General features: G+C 41.5%; 1 long non-coding RNA gene across 4 annotated transcripts in view; it reads right to left on the minus strand.

The window, feature by feature from the left end:
* Positions 1-11,404: 11,404 nt before the first annotated feature.
* The window catches only part of LOC120885796 (uncharacterized), a 229,016-nt gene continuing 220,785 nt past the window's right edge, over positions 11,405-19,635 (minus strand). For 2 of the 4 annotated variants that reach the window (XR_005728537.2, XR_005728522.2), the window contains 2 exons: positions 18,830-18,880; positions 11,405-11,912 (listed from right to left, as the gene is read on the minus strand). This is a non-coding gene — a long non-coding RNA (uncharacterized LOC120885796). The remainder of the gene's footprint in view (positions 11,913-18,829; positions 18,881-19,635) is intronic. The other 2 variants (XR_005728527.2, XR_005728536.2) reach the window with 2 other exon arrangements.

A 19,635-nucleotide genomic window follows, 5' to 3' on the forward strand; every position in this document is an offset into this window, starting at 1 on the left:
AAATTTTACTAGGAGAAATTCTGTTGCACTTGAATACAGATGGGAGATAAAAGATGCTAGAGCACTCCATTCTTCCTTTTATTAATGAAGTAGGATACATAAAAGGCCCATTAAAATTACATAGAAGCCTCATAAGCATCTTGCACATCTTACTCAGTCACTTTCATGTCTTGAGAGCAGCATTTCTGTGACAAGGTGTTAGCCACTCACGCTCACACATGCACAGTCTGTTATTCATCCACTTATTTATTCATTTATTACTTTAATAGGTAGATCCTGAGACTGAGGGTGGGCCCAGGAATTGTCCTTCTTACCGATACCCTAATCAGGGGTATATTAAGTTCTCTCCTCTGAAGTGCTGTCAGTTTAATGGGGAAAATGAAGGGGAAAATAGGCAATTAGGAGCAGGGAAGTCATTGGGTCCTGGAAGTTCAGGTAAGGAACATTTAACTCATATATGGGGCAATGGGATTATGAAATGCTCATTGAGACCTGAAGGGGAAGGTAGGACTTCTCCAGTGAAAAGGGAGGAAGACAGACAGGGACATAGAGAGAGAGAATGAGCAGGCTGTTACAGACCCAGAAGGAACATCCCAAGAGGATCAGAAAGGCTCATCGTTGTTCATTAAGACTGGAGCAGAGTGTTTAAGGCGAGCAGAAAGAGGTTGGGGGATGGGGGAGAGACATCAGAGAAATAATGATAAGTGATGAGACTAGAGGGGAGAGTCCAAGGCTAAAAAGGGAAGGCTTCCTGGAGGTGGTGAATTTTGACCTTGGAGTTGAAAGTCATGTTGGATCCATGCTAAGGGACAGTGCAGGTTGCTGCAGACCCAGTAAGATGCATTCACAAGTCACTTGTTCTACAGTTCATTTACTTGCTCATCTTTATGATTTAGATGCAGGTGTATCCCAAAAGCTCATCTGTGAGACAACACAAGAAGGTTTAGAACTGAAATGATTGGGTTCTGAGAGCCTTGATCCAATCAGTGTATTGATCCCCTGACAGGGATTAACTGGGTGGTGACTTTAGGTAGGTAGGGTATGTCTGGAGGAGGTGGGTCACTGGGGATGTGCCTTTGGGATATGTATTTTATGAGCTGAGCTTAGTCTCTCTGCTTCCTGGTACCATGCCCCCAGCAGCTTTCCTCTGCCACACACTTCTGCCATGATAGTCCACCACATCTCAGGCTCAGAAAAGTGGAGTCATCCATCTATGGACTGAGACCTCTGAAACTGTGACCCCCAAATAAACTTTTCTTCCTCTAATTGTTCTTGTCAGGTCTTTTGATCACAGCAGCAGAAAAGCTGACTAAAAGACTCATCTATCCATCCATCAAATTTTAATCGGTTCTCTGGTATTATGACAATACTATATGCTAGGCCCAGCAAGGATCTAAGAGGAATCAGACATCAATCCATGCCTTTGACTTATACAAAGTCCAAAGTCAACCTTCACAGTTTTCTAAGTTTTGAAAACTGCACTGTGAGTGGAGGGCAGGGAATGGGGGTAGTGGGTGAGCAGACTTTCTGGAAGCACTCAAAAGGTTGATGGAGTACCAAACCCCCCTCTGGAAAAATAACCCGTTACCTTGAAAAGAAAGAAATAGCTCTCACACTCTGGAAACAGTCTGGCCTTTCCACTGACTACAGGATCATTATCCAAAGACTAAGCCACTGCCCCCGCCCCCTCCTGACACTGGAGCTCCTGCTTAGTCTCATACTCCAGCCCACAAGCAGACAGTGCAGTGCATTCCTGTTTGTATGTATGGGTCTTGGGTTCAAATCCCTGATGTAACATGCCTCAGCTGTTTCACTTCAATATGGTGAATTAACCATCCTGAACCTCCATTGTTTTGGTTTCCAAAGTGGGAATGGTAGCATCCATATGGCAAGACTCTTAAAATAGAATTTGATAAACAATACTTATTTGTAATAGTTATTTTTTTTAAGAAAAAAGGAAAACCTTGTATAGTGTGCACTAAGAGTTTCGTGTAAATCCTGGTGGAGTAGGTGTGAGTGAACAGAGTCAAGGGAAAGTTTTAGGAGAAAACTGTTCTATGCTGGGTCTCAAAAATCATCAGAAGGTATCAGGAGGGTCACATTGGGGATTGGCATACAGAGTAGAGACTTTCCAGACACAATTCACATATTCTTTTAACAAATAAGAATCATCCTTATGTTTGCTTCAGCTGATTCCATTATCTATAATCCCTCTCTCATCTTATCTTTCAACATTTCTTCTTCAATCCAGTCCATCTGCCAGCACCAAACATGCTTTTCCTGACCCCCGTAATAGAATCACTTGCCCATCCATTTCCCCATCTCTGTAGTGTGGGCAAACTGCAACATTCAGAGACTTCAAATTACACTGAGATTATTTCCTTTTTGCATATCTGACTCTGCCTGGAAAGCAATCTCTTTGACAGCAGGGATCATGTCTGCTTTTTGCAACCCCAGCAATCATAGGAGTCTAATAAATGTTTGTTGAACCGAGTATGTGTGGTGCTTTGTAGTTTATAAAAGGATCTATGTTCATCATCTCAGGAAATTTAAGGTGCTCCTCTGAGCAATCCTAAGTGCAGGCTAGAAACAGCTATATTTTAAATCCATTTTCATAATTTGGAACCAAACTGAAATGTGTGTGAATTTCAGTTGTTTCCCAGGAGCAAAGTTTTCTAACTTATACTCTGGGCAAGTCCATGACCGTTCACATTGGAAGAGTCTAAGTCCCCAAACCTGCATGCTGGGAAAGTCAGGAGAGGTTGGACAAGGGGAAAGTGCATATTTCATAAGAAATGAAAAAAACATGGCATGTATTTTGGGGGTGGGCTTTAGAAAGAACTCATGGAAAAAGGGAAAGAGCAGGGGTTTGGGTCTAAAAAAAAGAGAAAAAAAAAAGATTCCAACCATCCCTATCACTTACAAGAGGGAGGAAGGTGACCCAACTGCATGGATTACCTTTCCTCATTTGCAAAATGAGGACAGTAGTACCTCCTTGTATTATTGTGAAGATAAATTGTAAAATCTATTTAAAAAGTTACAAAGTATGTTTCCAAGAAAATATCCAATGAATAGTAACTTTCCTTCCTCCAACACTGCTTTGGAGTTGGGAAGTGAGGAATCATCGTACTGGAAGAGAATGGGTAGGGCTTTGTGAAGCAGGCATCATGTAAAGGGAACTTCCCTGGTCAATCAAGAAGAGATGCTTCAGGAGAAAACAATGGGCTGAGAAAATCTGAAAAGACAGGAATTTATAAAGTGTGTGATTCAAAGAGCAACAAAATGAGTGGATTTAATTGCATCTGAGTGTATGTGCATCTGGGTGCATATGTATGGTGAGTGTGAGGTTTGTGTGTGTTTATGTGTGCATGTAAATGTGTTTAATATATATGATCCTCGTGTGTAAAGCAGAAACATGAGAAATAAATTTGGAATCGTGGAGTGAGACGAGGGAAGCCCTAGCCTGTATATAACTTACAGAACTTGGGGCTCATTCGGTATCAGGTAGGGGCCTGGTGGGGGTGAATGGTCAGTCAGAGAAGGGCACAAGCATGTGATTCACAGAAGAGGAAGGCAGTGTTAACCAGTGTGGTACACTGGAGGGAGGAGAGGTCAGATCTGGGGAAAAGAGTGAGGCAGCAATGGCAGGCGAAAGAGAGGGACACCATGCACATTGGGAAGGAGAGGACAGTCATTGAAACTGAAAGCACTTCTCAGATGACTGGTTAATGGGGAGAGGAGGAGTTGGCAAATCTAGAGTGAGACAGAATCTTGAGGGAACGGGGTGCTACAGAGAGATTTCTAGATCAGAGGGATATGGAAAGGGCCAAGGCGGAGTAGTCTACCAGACTTTTTAGTTTGGGGACAAAGGGAGGGAATTCTTTTAAAGCTATATATTGAAGTTGAAACCCTCATTTAAAAATCCCTCCTGAACATTCTAGCATCAGAACTTTATTCCAAAAGGTCTTCAAGTCTCCTTAGTTCCTCAAAGAACTTTGTTTGGAGGCAAATACCAGGGGAGATGTAACACCTTCACCTTACTTAACCAATGGCCCAAGGATGAGGTAATGCTCATTAGTCATCAGGCTAGAAAGCTCTCAGAGAAGAACAGGCCCCCACAGAGAGGGATTGGTGTGAGAGCCATAAGAAAGATGCAAGCAACATGTGACAGTGCTCTGGGGGCATCCGAGGAGAGACCAGGTGCCACTGGGGCAATCAGAGACATCCCCAGGAGGTCAAGTATTTAATGGGGCAGAGGAGGGCTGGAAGAGGAGGAAGAAGTGGGTGTGCATGATGGATTTTGCCAAGGACCAACCCGGATGCATCAAGATCAACAAGAAAGCAATTTTCTTAATTTTCAGCACACATTTCAGTTTGGTTCCAAATACAGTTACAGCTTTAGGCTCTGGCTGAGATTTGTCCAGAGGGAACAAGGTAGAGCCCCTGCATCTACTATGCCTCTTACTCTCCCACCTCCTGCCAGATCCTACATGTCAATGTTGACACAACCACTTTGGATGATAGACCTCTATTTCTTTCAGACAGTTGTTCTATGTGTATAGTTGTTCTGTACACATAGACAGTTGTTCTATTCACCTAGGAGGGAAGCCAAGAGTCACAGGATCAGGTTCTATGAATCCAGAAAAAAACATTTGGGTACACCCCAGTAAACTCTCAACTGAAAGCCCCATGAAGGCCTGCAACCCAAGGGCCTTGCTGATGACATCACCCTTTTCCCACTCTAATGTCTCCCAGTGGGGTTGCTATTTCTTTATAAAATCTGTATAATTGTGGGGCCTTGAGGCCCAGTTCACCATCCCTAGCTGAAAAGTAAACTCCACCATGTAAAGCCACCATGTAAAGCACAATATCATGATTAGGGCTCAGTGTCACTCTGCTGGCACATACCAGTGCCTCAGAGCATACAAATACTTTGATAAATAGCATCCATAGAACAGGTAGGTTTCAGCTCCTCCAGTGGGAGTGGATAAACTCAGAGCCATTTATTCTTGGTTCTAAAATAGTTACACAATTTTATTGGGAGAATGTTTACTTTGAAATTTTATTTTATCTTACACAGAGTGATGTTTATCTGTCCGGCTGAAATTTCATTGAACATCTATTATGAGACAATGATAATTTTAACTGCTAATCTAGGTTCATTTCAACACTGGGAAGAACTATGCAGGAAGTAAAAAGCATACTAACAATGGACAGAATGGCAAATTCCGTGGGCTAGGAAAGACTTAAGACTCTAGAATTCCAGTCTTCCCTATAGAACCTTCCACTGCCCCTTCAAGGCATCTTCAAACTCAACTGCAACAACCTAGGACAAGAAGCATGGTCTTTCAGTAACAGCCCAAGCTGCTTTCAGATGGTTAGGACCCACATAAGTTCTTCCATGGCCACTTAGATCTTCCCCCAAGTTCACTGGGCTTTTTCATCTGGAAGAGAAAATATTTTTTTAAGAATATTTTTAAAAGACCCAGTTTCTTCTCTCCTACATAAGATGTCCACAAGTATTTAATATCACTTCTCGAGTTTCCCTCTTCTTACCTATTTCATATTAAATAGCTCCCAATCTTTCAACTTTCCCAGGGTGGAAATATCTAAAAGGATAAGAATAACCCAAAGTCCAAGCTATACAAAACTGGTAGCAATGAACCATGACTGCTAATCACAGTGAAGCTGCTAAGATCTATTGTCTATAAGCGATTCTAAGTTAAAAAGGGGGGGGTGGATTTGGAAAGCCTAGGAGAGCCAAAAAGCCTCATTCAAGTCTTCATGTCTTTAGTTCTTTTGCCATCTTGGCCATTACGTCTGTGTTTCTAGAACTGGGCACAAGGACCAACATAATGTGCATCTTTCCGGGATTTTTTTGTTTTTTGGTTTTTGGGGTTTTTTTGTTTTTTGCCTTGCCTTATGTCAATTACATATCATGTCATACTCCACTTTACAGGACAAAAGCAAAAAGAAAAAAGAATTTAGGTTGATGTCTATCTTTGTCAATTCAAGCTGCTGTCAGAAAATGCCATAGCATTGTGATACTTACAAACAATAGAAGTTGATTTCTCACAATTCTGGAAGCTGGAAGTCCAAGATCAGGTTTTCAGCATATTTGATTCTGGTTAGATCCCTATTCCAGGTTGCATACTACTGAGACATCTCCCTGTCTCCTCCCATGGTAGAAAAAGAGAAAGGACTCTTCCTTTGGAAAGGGCACTCATGCTACTCAGCTTTTCATCACTGTCATCAAAATACCAACAAGAACAACTTGGGGGGCGGCATTTATTTTGAGTTCAAAGTTTCAGAGACTCAGTCTATGGCCAGTCATCTCTATATCTCTGGGCCCAAGGTGAGGTGGAGCATCATGGCAGAAGAGCATGGTGGAGGAAAGCTATTTAGCTCCAGCTAGCTAGGAAGCAGAAAGAGAGAAGGAGGAGCAAGAGACATAATATAATCAACCAAGGGCATACCCACAGTGACCTCCTTCCTCTTGCCACACCCTACCTGCCAGGAGTTACCACCTTATATTCCAATCAAATTATTAATCCATCAAACAGATTAATCCACTGATTAGGTTATAGTTCTCATAATCTAATCATTTCACCTCCTGTATTAACACAAGGGCTTTTGGGAGACACCTCATATCCAAACCATAACAGCACTAATCCTATTCATGAAGGCTTCACCTCATGATCTAATTATCTCTTAAATAATTAGATCACTCTGGGAATTAGGAATTCAATATATGAATTTAGAGGGTACGCAAACATTCAGTCCTAACAGTGGTAAAAGGCACCTGTTAGCTGAACTCCTCTATCATTGTTCTATGGCACAGACATTGCTTTATAATCAAACTTCACACATAATACCATCCTTTCATTTGTTGATTTCTCACCTCAAGTTTTAATCATTAACCACTGAAGGGTTTTATGTCCTCCGATTAGTCACAACAGCTTCACAATGATTATAGGGAAAGGCATCAAGTCTTCAAGAGAATCATGTTTGTTTGGAAACTTTTGAAGACATTTCAGAGCCGGTGGTACTTTAATCTTGACAGAATGTTCATGGTGGGGTTGATCGGAATTGGCCATTGATACAGGAGAAAGTTGAGAGGTGAACTTGGATAGGAACAGTAAACTCATATTCTGGAAAAGCTAGAATATGTGAATGCTACAGAAAATGAGTCTAAAAGCACAAATGTGGATGTCTTGTATTAGGAGTATATAACCTGCAGGTCCTGGGCAAGATGTGTCTGCTTGCACTGGGGCTTCAATGCAAAGAGCTTGACTGAGGGCTTCTGCCAACATGCAGACATACCCTGAGGAGAGCCCCAGCAGAAAAGGGAAAGGCTGGGAGTGTCAACAGGACTTAGAGACTAACCCTATGTAGGGTGAAGGAGGAAAGAGTAGGTAGACATGACCTGGCTGGAACAAGTCTAGATAGCTGATAGTAAGGCAAACTGATATAAATATGCCTCCATTTACTGAGGTTCCAAAGAGAATGTATGTATGAGGACATCCAGAGGTATGCTGAGAAACAAGACCAAACACCATCCATACTTGAATGATGTGTTCCTTTGTTCAAAAAGAAAAATAAAGAAAATTAAAAGAAAAAAAAACATTTTCTACTCTACCATTATATATTAGTGCAAAAAAAAATAAACAAACAAAATACAATTTACAGCATTATTCATATCAACATTGTAGGTTAAAGAGAGAGTTGGACATCATAGATGCCTAACAAAACCAGGCAGCATGTAAAGGATGCACACCCTCATGCAAAGTCCCCAGGAAGCTACAATACAGCAGATAGCTCTGGTCTGGAAAAGTACGTGGAACTGTTGGTCACAGCCCCAGCAAGGAATGCCAGTATAATATGATGGCAATGTTATCATTCTCTGCATGAAAACAAAGGAAAATTCTCTTGAAGAAAGAGAGGAAGCATGAGGGTCAGATTGGCAGGGTGATCAGGGATACAAGTGATCCCCCTGGCTATGTTCACCAGTGAGGTATAAAAGGCAAGCCACAATGTTGCCAGCGCCAGTTCACCTAACAGGTCCATCTAGCCTCCTGTTGAAGAAGATGTCAAGAGCAGCAGAAGAAGCTAAGCCTTTGAAATTTCACCAGGAAATGAAACCCAATTGCTTGGTTCATGATTGGGCTACTTCTTCTTTCTTGATGGAGTAGAATGAGCTAGGAAGTACTGGCAGGAGCAGGCAGGCCTTATGTGTATGTGGGAATGGAATACAGAGGTGTTTTCTCCTCTATGCTAAGCATCCTTTAATGTCTGATAAAGTCCTGCCTCTAAAGTCTTGAAGATCCTCACACTTATCCTACAGTAGGAAAGAGTTTCTCTTTTTCATTTTTGTCCTTTTTGTCTAGTTAGATTATATGTGTATAAATTACCACCTGGGTCGTAATTTGCTTGGAGCCAAACTCTATGTCTTATTTATCCTCAAACTTCCTTCGTCATGGTACTTGATGTCAAAAATATCCAGTAAAGAGAAAAGTGAACCTCAGGGAGAGCCTCATTACCTTATTGGACTTTCCATAATGCAATTTGGAAAACATGGAGGCTCACATAGGGGAAAATGTTAGGAAGAGCCAACTCAGAAAGAGAAAAGATGCTGCATCTGACTGTCAATCAACTAACTAATGTTTGAAGATAGAAAAACTCTGCATTTTTAGTTAGGAAGAGGGAGAATTATCACCCGCTCTTGCACTCCGGGGCAAATTCTATACTCCTGAACATGGTATGCAACTTCAAGTAGGAATAAGGGAGTGAAAAGTAGGGCAGCTAGAGAAACTGAACAGGTTGGGGATGATAAGAAAGCCCTTTTGGCAGGTGAAGAAGGACAGGATTAAAAAGAATTTGTCCTATTCCATGGGGGGAATTTTTCTCACAAATTCATTATTGTAATCCCAGAATTTAGCATAGTAACTGCCACTAGTAAAAGTGATCTGACTAATCCATGAATCAATGGGGAGTCGATTAATGGATACCATGGATGGATGAATGACTTCTGTTTGGGACCAGCATAGATTCAGACAGGCTTGAAGTAGAAAAGCAGGGAGAAGGAATCCTGAACCTCTGGGTTTGTTCAACCACTTCCCTAGTTCAGAAGGCAAAGAAGGAACCTAGTATTCAAACTCTGCCCATAATAACAGAGAAGATCCAGACTGTAAAAAAGCTTCCTTTGGCCTTATTTATTGGGACAGTCAGCCCACTTGAGCAAAATAAAATGAAATACTTTTTTTTTTTATTTTTTTGCAGTGCTGGGTGCAGGGTCTCATGCATGTTAGGAAAGTGCTCTACCATTCATACATGAAGATTCTTAAGGCACTCAGATCTCAACATACATTTGAATTAAAGAGGTTGTAATGTATTAAACAGAATCAAATGGCAAGACTGAACCAAACAGTCACAGACCAAAGTGAGCTAAAGAGAGGAGACTTCCTACCAGAAGTCAGCTTTGGCCCAGTCGGAACATGGAGTCACACAGATAACTCAAAATCTTCAGCAGCTTCTGTAATCTTGGAAGGCATGTGACCTCCAGATAAAACAGGGTCCCCAGAGTCAGCTTCTTCCTGCACTGGCCGGCAGTTCCCTCTGGGCATGTGTTATCTCCTTGCACCAAGTATTGTTCCCTGCTTTATGGATGAACTTCCAGGAGAAAGGTATTGCCGCAGTCTGGCTGGGCACAAAATCACGAGCCACTCACAGCCTTGTAGATTCAAACAGCAACTCTTTATTCTTGAACTCTCACCAGCACTCTACAGCAAGTTCTGGGAAAATCCACCGGCATTCTACACGCACGTTCTGGGAAAATCCACACCTCCACCGGGCTCTGCATCCCAAATACTCTCTGAATCCCAGGAGAACTCAACGGGAACTCAAGGAGTGGGTGCCTGAGGCAGCAGGATATGCCCTATTCCCAGCAGGATCCACCTTAAACCTGGAACTGCCCTAAACAGGATCCCCCGCCCTCTCTCTCTGTTTGTCTTTTGGGCTCCTTAAGGGGCATAATACATTAGAGAACTAAGAATATTCAGGAATGAAGATATAGGGATAATACAGAAAATCCAGAGCACCCTTAGGCTTCCACTAGGACCACAGGTTAGGGCTGAGGTCTTCAGGTCCAAAGATACATGGGGGAAAGCAGGAAGTAGCTAAAGCAAGAGCTGGAAGAGAGGGAGAGCCAGGTAATGAAGGAGGAGTGCTAAAGAATCCTGTTCCAGGAACACATTTGTCCTTCCCATCTGATGGGGCTGTAATTATGGGGGGATTGAGCTGATGAGGCACAGAGGACCATTTCCAATACACTCACATCTTTCCTCCATGGTCATCTCTGAGAAAAATATTAACTTAGAGATGGATAAATAGCTGGGAAACTCAGATCATCTGTACAGTGAGTGTGGACTCCTTGCAAGTGGGCTGAGTTTAGACAGAACTTCTCACACGGTTAGGAGATCTGACTCCTCTGTATTGACCTCTCTGGGTACTGGGGCAGATCTCTGAGAGAAAAGATGGCAGCCCTCAGTGTCTGTCCCCAGGCCCTGGTTGGAAAGTACCCTCACCAGAACACAGATAGGCAACATGAAACTACTTATGAAAATGGAATGGCATCCAATCAAGGTAGATATGGGAGAAACACATCTCCCCATGAAGAAACCATCATGGTTTGTGGGTGGGGGTTGTGCTCAGCTTCTAGGTTCACAAGAATACAGAGATTGTGTGTCTTGTAGCAATAGAAGCAAGCTCCCAGGAGTAGTTAAGACTTCCTCTGTGCCATAAATATTAAAATGGAAGGAATGGAGCTGGGTCTTCCAAGTAGTGTGCATCACATAATTCTTTCTGCTGAGGTTATTGGCCTCATCTAAATTCCTTACTAGACTCTAATCTATATCATGTCTGATAATGTATCTCCATGATATCAGAAATTTAGTATAGGTTATTTATTTGTTGATGAGTGATATAAGGTATGTTTGGACTATTTGGTAAGTGGAGGTCTGCCTGGCCATGGCCGATCTAATTTAGGTCCAGGAACTTGGAAACCTGGTCACACAAAGAAAGCCCAAGGCTAATCTCTACAGAGCCTGGCTGCTCAGTGCTGTCCTATGGTGAGTTTCTTCTGTTTTTGTCTTTTTTTGGGGGGCTGAGCCTAGACCTTTTCTAGCCTTCTTACTGAGTTCACAGAAAATCCCTATCTACTCCCCAGGGCTCACCCCCAAACACAAACAAATGGAGGATTATTTGGTGAGATATTTTACAAACCCAACTTATGGCTTGGCAGTAACTTAAGCAAGAGTCTCTGTTGTAATATATGGAGATTTTAAATAATAGAGAACTGAAGCTTTATGGTCCCAGCAGAAAGGAATCATCCAAATAAATTTCATGGTGATTTTTTTTAATTTATTCCCTGTTACAGAATATTTTTTTCTGTTACTCTCAGGTGGCCTCAGTTGGACATGCTCCATTTGTTCCAGCTCCACTGGATCCCAGGTGACTTCTGTGGATGGAATCACCCAGGTTCTCCACTGTCTGGCTTCATGAGGTCCTGGCAGAGTAGAAGGACAGAGCAGTTGAGACTCTGTTCTGTGAGCTCACACCTGGCAACTCTGATTCTTCATTAACGTCTCCCCTTCCACAAGGACAGCAGCAAGTCTCTGGATCCAGCATCCATCTTGACCTTTAAGGTCTGAGCATTCCTCTCCCCAGATAAGTCTCCCTCCCTCAGGTACCCTCCCTTTCCATCCTGCACAAGCTCACTCTCCAGTGGTTGACTTCAGGTGCACATTATTCAAGGTCTGCTCAGTTGTCAGAACAGCTCATCCATTTGTTCCTGTTGGGGTTGGATGCCACAGCCATAGACCTCCCATAGGCAGGTCCCTTTCCTTTTGGGTTACCTAGACAAAGACCAAGAAGACCAGAAGCGAGGATTAAGAAGTAGTACCCTTTTTAAAGCACTATGCAAATTCAGATTATCAACACCATCATTAACAGACAACCCTAAGGATATCGGTTGATGACAGTGATTTTAACCATCCTTCGGGAAGCACGCCTCCCTTCTTCCCTTTACAATACACAGTCTGGCCCTCACAATGGCGGCCTGAACACTGTACACCCATGGAATCCTGGGTAAAAGCTTACTGGATTTCTCTGTGTTTCTGGTGAAGTGCACAAAAAGGGTGTGTTGGTGGGTTGGGTGCAAGCGTGTGTGTGTGTGCGTGTGCGTGCGTTCAGGCACGTAGACTGATTGCCTTATGTCTCCAACAGGAAATGACTCTAAGGTAAGGCACAGGGGGAGGCTTTGCAGGCTGCAAGCTCCTGGGGTGTAGCCATAACCATAAGGGCTGAGAGTTTGGGGAAAAATCGTTCGCAGTATGGAAGATGTTCCTGCATTTGAGGGGAGCATTTCTTCAGGCCATTGTGGACCAATAAACAGTTCAATTTTTTCATTGTTCTAATTAATTTAATTAAGTTAACTTCCAAGGTGTGTTAAGAAGCAATGCCTTGGGTGATTAACTGTTCCCATATCAAGGTGTTTTCACAAACACATTTACCCTGATTAGTGTACACATTATTATGTAATTAAATACCTCACACAGAGGAATTTATTAGTGCCTCCTTGTCTCCTAACAAATAAAGCAGCCTCAAAATCTCTTGGAAAAGACAATTCCAGTTGCTAAGCAAGAGGGACAGACAGATGCAGAGACAACCTAAGATCTAGACTGGGAAAGAAGTCCTCTGAACTTCCACAGCTGCCTCCATCACACTCTGCTGTCCCTTCCAGGGCAGTGCCACTTCCCAGGGGGCTGAGCCTGGCCCTCTCAAAACTCATTGCACATGTGCATGTCCTGGAAAGTCCATGTGATCTATCAGAAAGTGTCCCTTTACAAGGAGGATTCAGAGCAGGTCTTTGTGTAGAAAAAATGCTCACTCTCCCTTCATCCATGCACATTCCTCCATGCTGCCTTGGGAAAATTTGCAGAGTTCACAAAGTTTCATTTTAGCTCCCTCCACCTCCTGTACCACCTACTATGTGACACATTCTGTGCATCTAGTTTTTGTAGGACCCCCTCCCTTTTGCACGGGAAGAGAAGTCCCACATTTTGAGATATGAAAGTGAGTGAATGTGGGGGTTTTAGAACTAGAAGAAGAATAGTTCTTTCTGGAAAAGGCACCATTCTAAAGCCTTTTCTCTCATGACCACCTTATTGAGTGTATGGGTCAACCCTACAAATCCTAAATGTATTCTAAAAGGAGAGTAACTTACACCTACTGAGCTGAGCATGTACGCCTCTGCACTAATGTGATAAGTACTTTGTCCTTTGCCTAATTTAATCCTGCAAGCTTCAGGAGTAGGTGTTTTTATTATCACCATTTAACAGATGAGGACACTGAGGCACAAGACATTTAAGGACCAACCTGGAATTCACAAAGCTAGGAAGTAGCAGTCCTGGAAACACACACAGCCATCTGACTTGAAAGTCCCTGGTCCTGGCCTCTGCTCTAGCCCCTGCCTCAGACTCACTGCTGAGAGGCAGAGCCAGAGCACAGTGCACCCTGATTTTCAGGTCTGGGGACCTCAAGGCACATGCCTTTGAGGTGAGAAGCTAGACACTTTTCTGCGCTTGCCTGCTCCATTTGATGCAGTGAGGCCCAGGCAACGTAGCCAACTCAGAGAGGATAAATTAAGTGACATTTCTGGGGAATGTAGAAAATACTACTGAAGGCCAAGTGAATCAATGCTGAACGCAGAACAAAACAGTTCCCACCACTGGGATCAGACTGTTCAGGTTGGTGGCAGGGAGAGAGAATTATGTGAGCCGGGGGCTAGCTCCTGAGGGAGTGGAGATTGATTCTGTATGATTGATGACGCGGGGACAGAATGCCAAGTCATCAATTGCCTCAGCTCATGCCATGGACGGCATCAAGATCACTTTTCCCAGGTGCCCGGCCTGAAAGATTTCTCTTCTGTTTGTTTGTTTGGCCTGGGGCAGGAGCCTGCCGGGCTCAGCTGTGTAACATTACCCAGGCCTTCCAAGAAAAGACAGGTGACAACATCTGGCAGAAGGGCACAGAACTTGAAGGAGGAGTGATAGGATTGGAAGCAAGCGTAGAGGTGGGGGTGGGCAATACTAGGGGAAAAAAATCTCGCATTTCAGTTCCACAGGTGCCCATGTGTAATATTTGACTAAGAAATTTTATCTGACAGAATGTCTTCCCACAATGATCCCAGTGGTGGGAACCGCTGTGTTCTACATTCAGCATTGATTCAGCACTTGGCCTTCAGTGTATTTCCTATGTTCCCCAATGGCATGCCTTGTACCTCATTGGACATTAGGAAAAGACAACTCTCTCCACAATTTGCTCATGTTGGCCTTGAAGTCTAATGTTTCTTTCCTTGACCTTCATCAAGATTTCTTGGAAACATTTATAATTTGCTTTATACAGCCTCATCTTTGCTTGCATATTATCAGATGGCCCATTCTGGCTCTCTATATGAAACTTCAACATCCCAATTAAAATGAGTACTTCCCGGGGGTAGAGACACCATAAAACTAGTTATCCCAATCAGTTTTATAATATTACACTGTATAACACATATTGTATAGGTAAACATATATAAAATATGTGATTATAAATTTATGCTTACTAAACATTTATAACTTTATGCATATATATATATATATATATATATATATATATATGCAGCCTATAAACCACAAGACTCCACATAAATAGTACCAGGAAGGCTGCAGCTCAAAACAGAGTCAAGATATTAAAAGTTTGCACCAAAAATAACAAGTGTGATTTTTTTGAGACCTAGGGGAAGTATAAGACCTATGGTCTTTTGCAGATAATAACAAGTTAAGAGATAGTAGTGAGAAATTTCAGTCCTTTCTATTTTACTCTGTTTCCTCTGACAAATAGTAATAAACTAGCTTGACAGGTAGAATAATAAGGTTAGAAGGGAATTAAATCCCAATGTAAGTGAAAGGGCGGTGGTAAAGCACATATCCACTTTTATAAAATCTCTATGTCTTCTTACAACACAGGTAATTCATACATTTAATAAAACAATTGGGAAAAAAGAAAAAGGCAGAAAGAAAAGAATAATAAATATCTATGAACCACTATCCAGTGATGATCATTATTAAGTACTAGTCATATTTTCTCTATCATTCCATCAGTCTGTGGGCTTGTGCCTATGTGTGTATTTAATTGGAATTTTAATATATAAACCCTTTAAATTAGATCTTTAGGCTCAGGCTAAAATTCTACTCTAAGGTGAAGAAAACAATTGGAATTTCTTACATCACAGAACAATTGCACAGAGCAAGTAGAGTTAAAAGAAATGATGAAAGGAATGAAGGGAAAGTTGGAGTAAAAATTCTCATTTTCTTTAGACTCAAACATGTGTTAATTTTTTTTGAGTGATTTAACAAAATAGCTCATGATATGAAGATAAGATGGAGAATTATAGACCAGCATACAGTCTAGGCATGCAGGAAGTAGATTCATGATGGAATGTGTGTTGACCACCTCTGTGGAGTGTTGAGGGCTCTCCTTGACCTAGCCTTTCATTCATCTGTCTGTTTACTCCTTTGATGATTACTCACTGAGGGCCTTCCTGCCCACACACAGCCCTCAGAGTCTTGCAGCCTAAGATGAAGCCAACAGTGTGAATTCTCACAAAGTGATCTCCTCAGGTGTCTGCCTGAGATGATTCCAAAGAGGTATAGCCAGGATGAATAACAAAATCCTAAACTGAAGACAGGAGCCAACAATGGAAAACCCTGGGATTCACAAAGGAAATGTAGAAGTTTCCACCTAAGTTTTAAAAATCAACTCCTATAAACAGTGTTCCAGAAGAGCAGGTGGAAATTGCTGAGAACCTGGGAGTTATACTATTTTTTTTTTTACTTTTGCAGGATGCCCCATAAATGGGCTATTATTTCCTGAAGAACCTTTTTCTCAATTATTCAATAAGTGAAAAAGTATGTGTGTGTGTGTGTGTGTGTGTGTCTGTCTGTCTGTCTGTCTGTCTATATGTGCATGCGCACAGGTGTATGTGTGTGTATACACGCACACACACTTCATTGTCTAGGGAATCATCCACAAGGCCAACAACACATCCGTGGGGTTAAGATTACAACTATAATTCCAACTTCAGCTATTGGAATGCCAATTATTAGACATAAGTGGGCAGAGTTTTTTGCTTTGAGGTGTAGTTAGGACTTCCTGAAATCTAGGCTGCACCTATGGTTAAGCTGTCCATAGCAGGAATACAACTAGTGTTATCAAACCTCTTGTGACTATGACAGCATCTCTCTTCCATCAGGATGTTCAGGGCAGCTGTGAACCCTGAAGACCCATTGCTTTTCTCATGCACAATCAGGTAGCCCCCACCTCTATTGATAAATTCAGTTGGGAAAAGAATAACATCTGTTTCAGAGCAGTGGTGGATCCAAATGTGGTAAGTGCACTAAGTTTGAAGACCTAAAGCCATGAGGTAATAGAATGAAAGAGATCAATCAGCACAATCTTTCTTTAACTCCTCAGATAGGGCATTAGTAGCCAGGATATACAAAAAACTGAACATCAAATAAATCAATAAATCAGAAAGGAACTGAATGGACAGTCCTCAAAAGAAGAAATAAAAATGGTCAACAATTGTATTTTAAAATGTTCACCATCTCTAGCAATTAAAGAAATACAAATTAAAACTGAGATTTACTCTCACTCCAATCATAATGGTAATTATCAAGATAATAAATCAGGTATGGTAGAACATGCCTGTAATCCCAGCAGTTCAGGAGGCTTCGGCAGAAGGATTGCAAATTCAAAGCCAGCCTCAGTAAGTTCCTGAGCAAATTACCAAGACCATGCCCCAAAATAAAAAATAAAAAGGGGGGCCTGGGATGGAGCTCAGTAACTAAGCCCCCTTGAATTCAATCCCTGGTACAAAGAAATAAAAAATACAAGTAACATTAAATGTTGGTGAGGATGTGGATACACTTATGCATTGTGTGTACACTCCTACATTACTAATTTGTAATACTACAAGTTAGTGCAACCACTCTGGAAAGCACTATGGAGATTCCTAAAAAAAACTAGGAATGGAACCACCATATGATCCAGCTATCCCAATTCTCCAGATATAGCTAAAATATTTAAAATCAACATACTACAGTGATGCAGCCACATCAATGTTTATAGCAGCATAATTCGCAATAGCCAAGCTGTGGAACCAACAAAGATGCCTTCAACAGACCAATGGATAAAGAAAATGTGGTATATATACACAACGGAGTATTACTCACCCATAAATAAGAATGACTTTATGCCATCTGCCAGTAAATGAATAGAACTGGAGACTATTGTGCTAAGTGAAATAAGCAAGTCTCAAAAGGTCAAAGGTCAAATGTTTTCTTTTCTCTGATATCCAAAAGCTATTCTAAAATAAATGGGGGCGGTTAAAATAGAAGAGCAAGCAGTGGAGTATAGAAGGGGATTGAAGGAAAGGAAGAAGGGATGGGATAGGGAAAGGTGGTGGAATGAATCTGACCTAAATTTCCTATGTACATATATAAATATAGCACAGCAAATCTCACAATCACGTACATCCACAAGACACTAATTTCAAAAGAAAAAAATGTAAGGAAATAGCAGAAAGATCAGGAAAGTAGAGGGAATGAATAATGGGGGAGTGAGGAGGAAAAGCAAGGGGGAAGTAATAACGACTGAATTAGAACAAAATATATTCCATGCTTTTATAATTATGTCAAAATGAATCCTATTGTTATGTATAAGTAAAAAGAACCAATCAAAAATAAAAGCAATTTTATCAGAATGCGTAACTTTACAAAACAGACAAAAGCATATCTGCTTTGCCTGAAGAAGTAAATAGGAGCAAAGAAGATCATAGTTCCTATGTTTCAATCCCTGCAAGTTGTCCCTGACCTTCAGGGGACACCTAAGAAAATCCTGCAAACCTTAGTTTGAGTACCACTGGGAGTCATTTTGCATGTGGGGAAACTGAGGTAAGGGGCTCAGAGAGAAAAGTCACTTGCCCAAATTGACAGCTAATTGGCAGTGTAAATAGGGTCAATCTCCTGACCACCCAGGAGTCATATTCTACCCATGAACATGCTTACACTAAGAGAATTGGAAGGACATTTCACACACCAAAAGTGAGTCAATTTCTTCTTAACACATCTTTTATTAAGTGGATCAGGAATTGGTTACATCTCTCCTAAAACATAGTCCATTGTGGTGAAAATGGGAAAAAACATTTGGGGATAAGAGGAGAAAAAAAAATCTGCTTTGGCAGACACAAATGCATATTTTTTGCAAATTTGCTTCAAGGCATGAATTTGGCTTTTTCTTCTTTTCCCCAGGAATGTCAGCATTTTTAGTCTCAAGAACAGCTTTCTCAGCAAAATAATAGATTTTGGTCCATGAAAGATGCCCTTTTTTTTCCCCAAAAAAACCCCCAGAAGTTTGAAAATCAAGGAAAAATTGAGCATCTGTACCATCTCCTCTCTCTATCTTGGAGTTCATTGTCCCAAACAGGATTTGCACTTGTTTATTTTTAAAGCAGGAGAGGATTCCCTCTGCAACTCCAAATGGTTTGACACAGTAGATGTCTGTGTGTATATTTTGTGTGATCCAGGGTCCAGATACCAGATGAGACACCATAGGATAAGAGTCATCTTCCTCTCCCCAGACCCTTCCTAGGTGTCACCCAGCCCACGAGACCTCTGCCTAGTGTCCTAATGCACTATTAAAGCTTTATCAATTATATGAAACTTACCCTGGTCTCTTTTTGTTTTCTGGACTGTCTTCACAATTGATTTTCAGTTCCCTGAACAAGAAAAAGTTTTGAATACTCCATATAATCTATCACAGAGCTGAGTACATAATTAGCACATATAGAACAATACATAAATAATTGAAAAAATCTATTAAGTCCAAAATCACCACACTGTCACTACCATACTTCCTCATCTTTGTTCTCCTCTTCCTCTCCTCTTTCTCAGAAAAAGCATGTGCAACCTGGGGCTACTGATTGCCTCTGAGCCTTCATTTCTCCAACAACACATGAGCATGAATGTAGTCTCACCACAGGCTCCTTGTGAGATAAGATGATGAGGAAGAACAGGGAAAAAAAATCTGTAAATATCCCTTTCCTTTATCTCTCTGAGACACATGTCTGTAGAGGTACATATACAGGCTTGAATTTGTCCAGTTTCTTGAGTAAATATTTGTCTCCCCAGGGTGTCTTGACAGAATATATGCCCTCCTACCCCTTTCTATGTCTTCAAAGAGGTGTCTGCTTAACAGAACACTAAACAATCAAGCCCTAGGAGCTGCTATAAGATTAGGTGGAGAGACATAAGGGCCAGGGAAGCCTTACTAATGTGCAACCCAGGAATTTGGCTAATTCTCCAAAGGAACAAGTATGGAGTTGGAATCCACCAAATCATGCATTCAAAGAAATAAGGCTCAGGACAGCATTGTGCCAGGCCTAAGAAGACATGTCATTTAAATTTTTTTTTAATAAAAGTGCTAAAAGTACAACTATCAAAGGAAAAAGTGGTCGAGCACTGAACATTCTTT

This window comes from Ictidomys tridecemlineatus, chromosome 13 (genome assembly GCF_052094955.1).
Source record: "Ictidomys tridecemlineatus isolate mIctTri1 chromosome 13, mIctTri1.hap1, whole genome shotgun sequence".
NCBI classification, from domain to species: Eukaryota; Metazoa; Chordata; class Mammalia; order Rodentia; family Sciuridae; genus Ictidomys; species Ictidomys tridecemlineatus.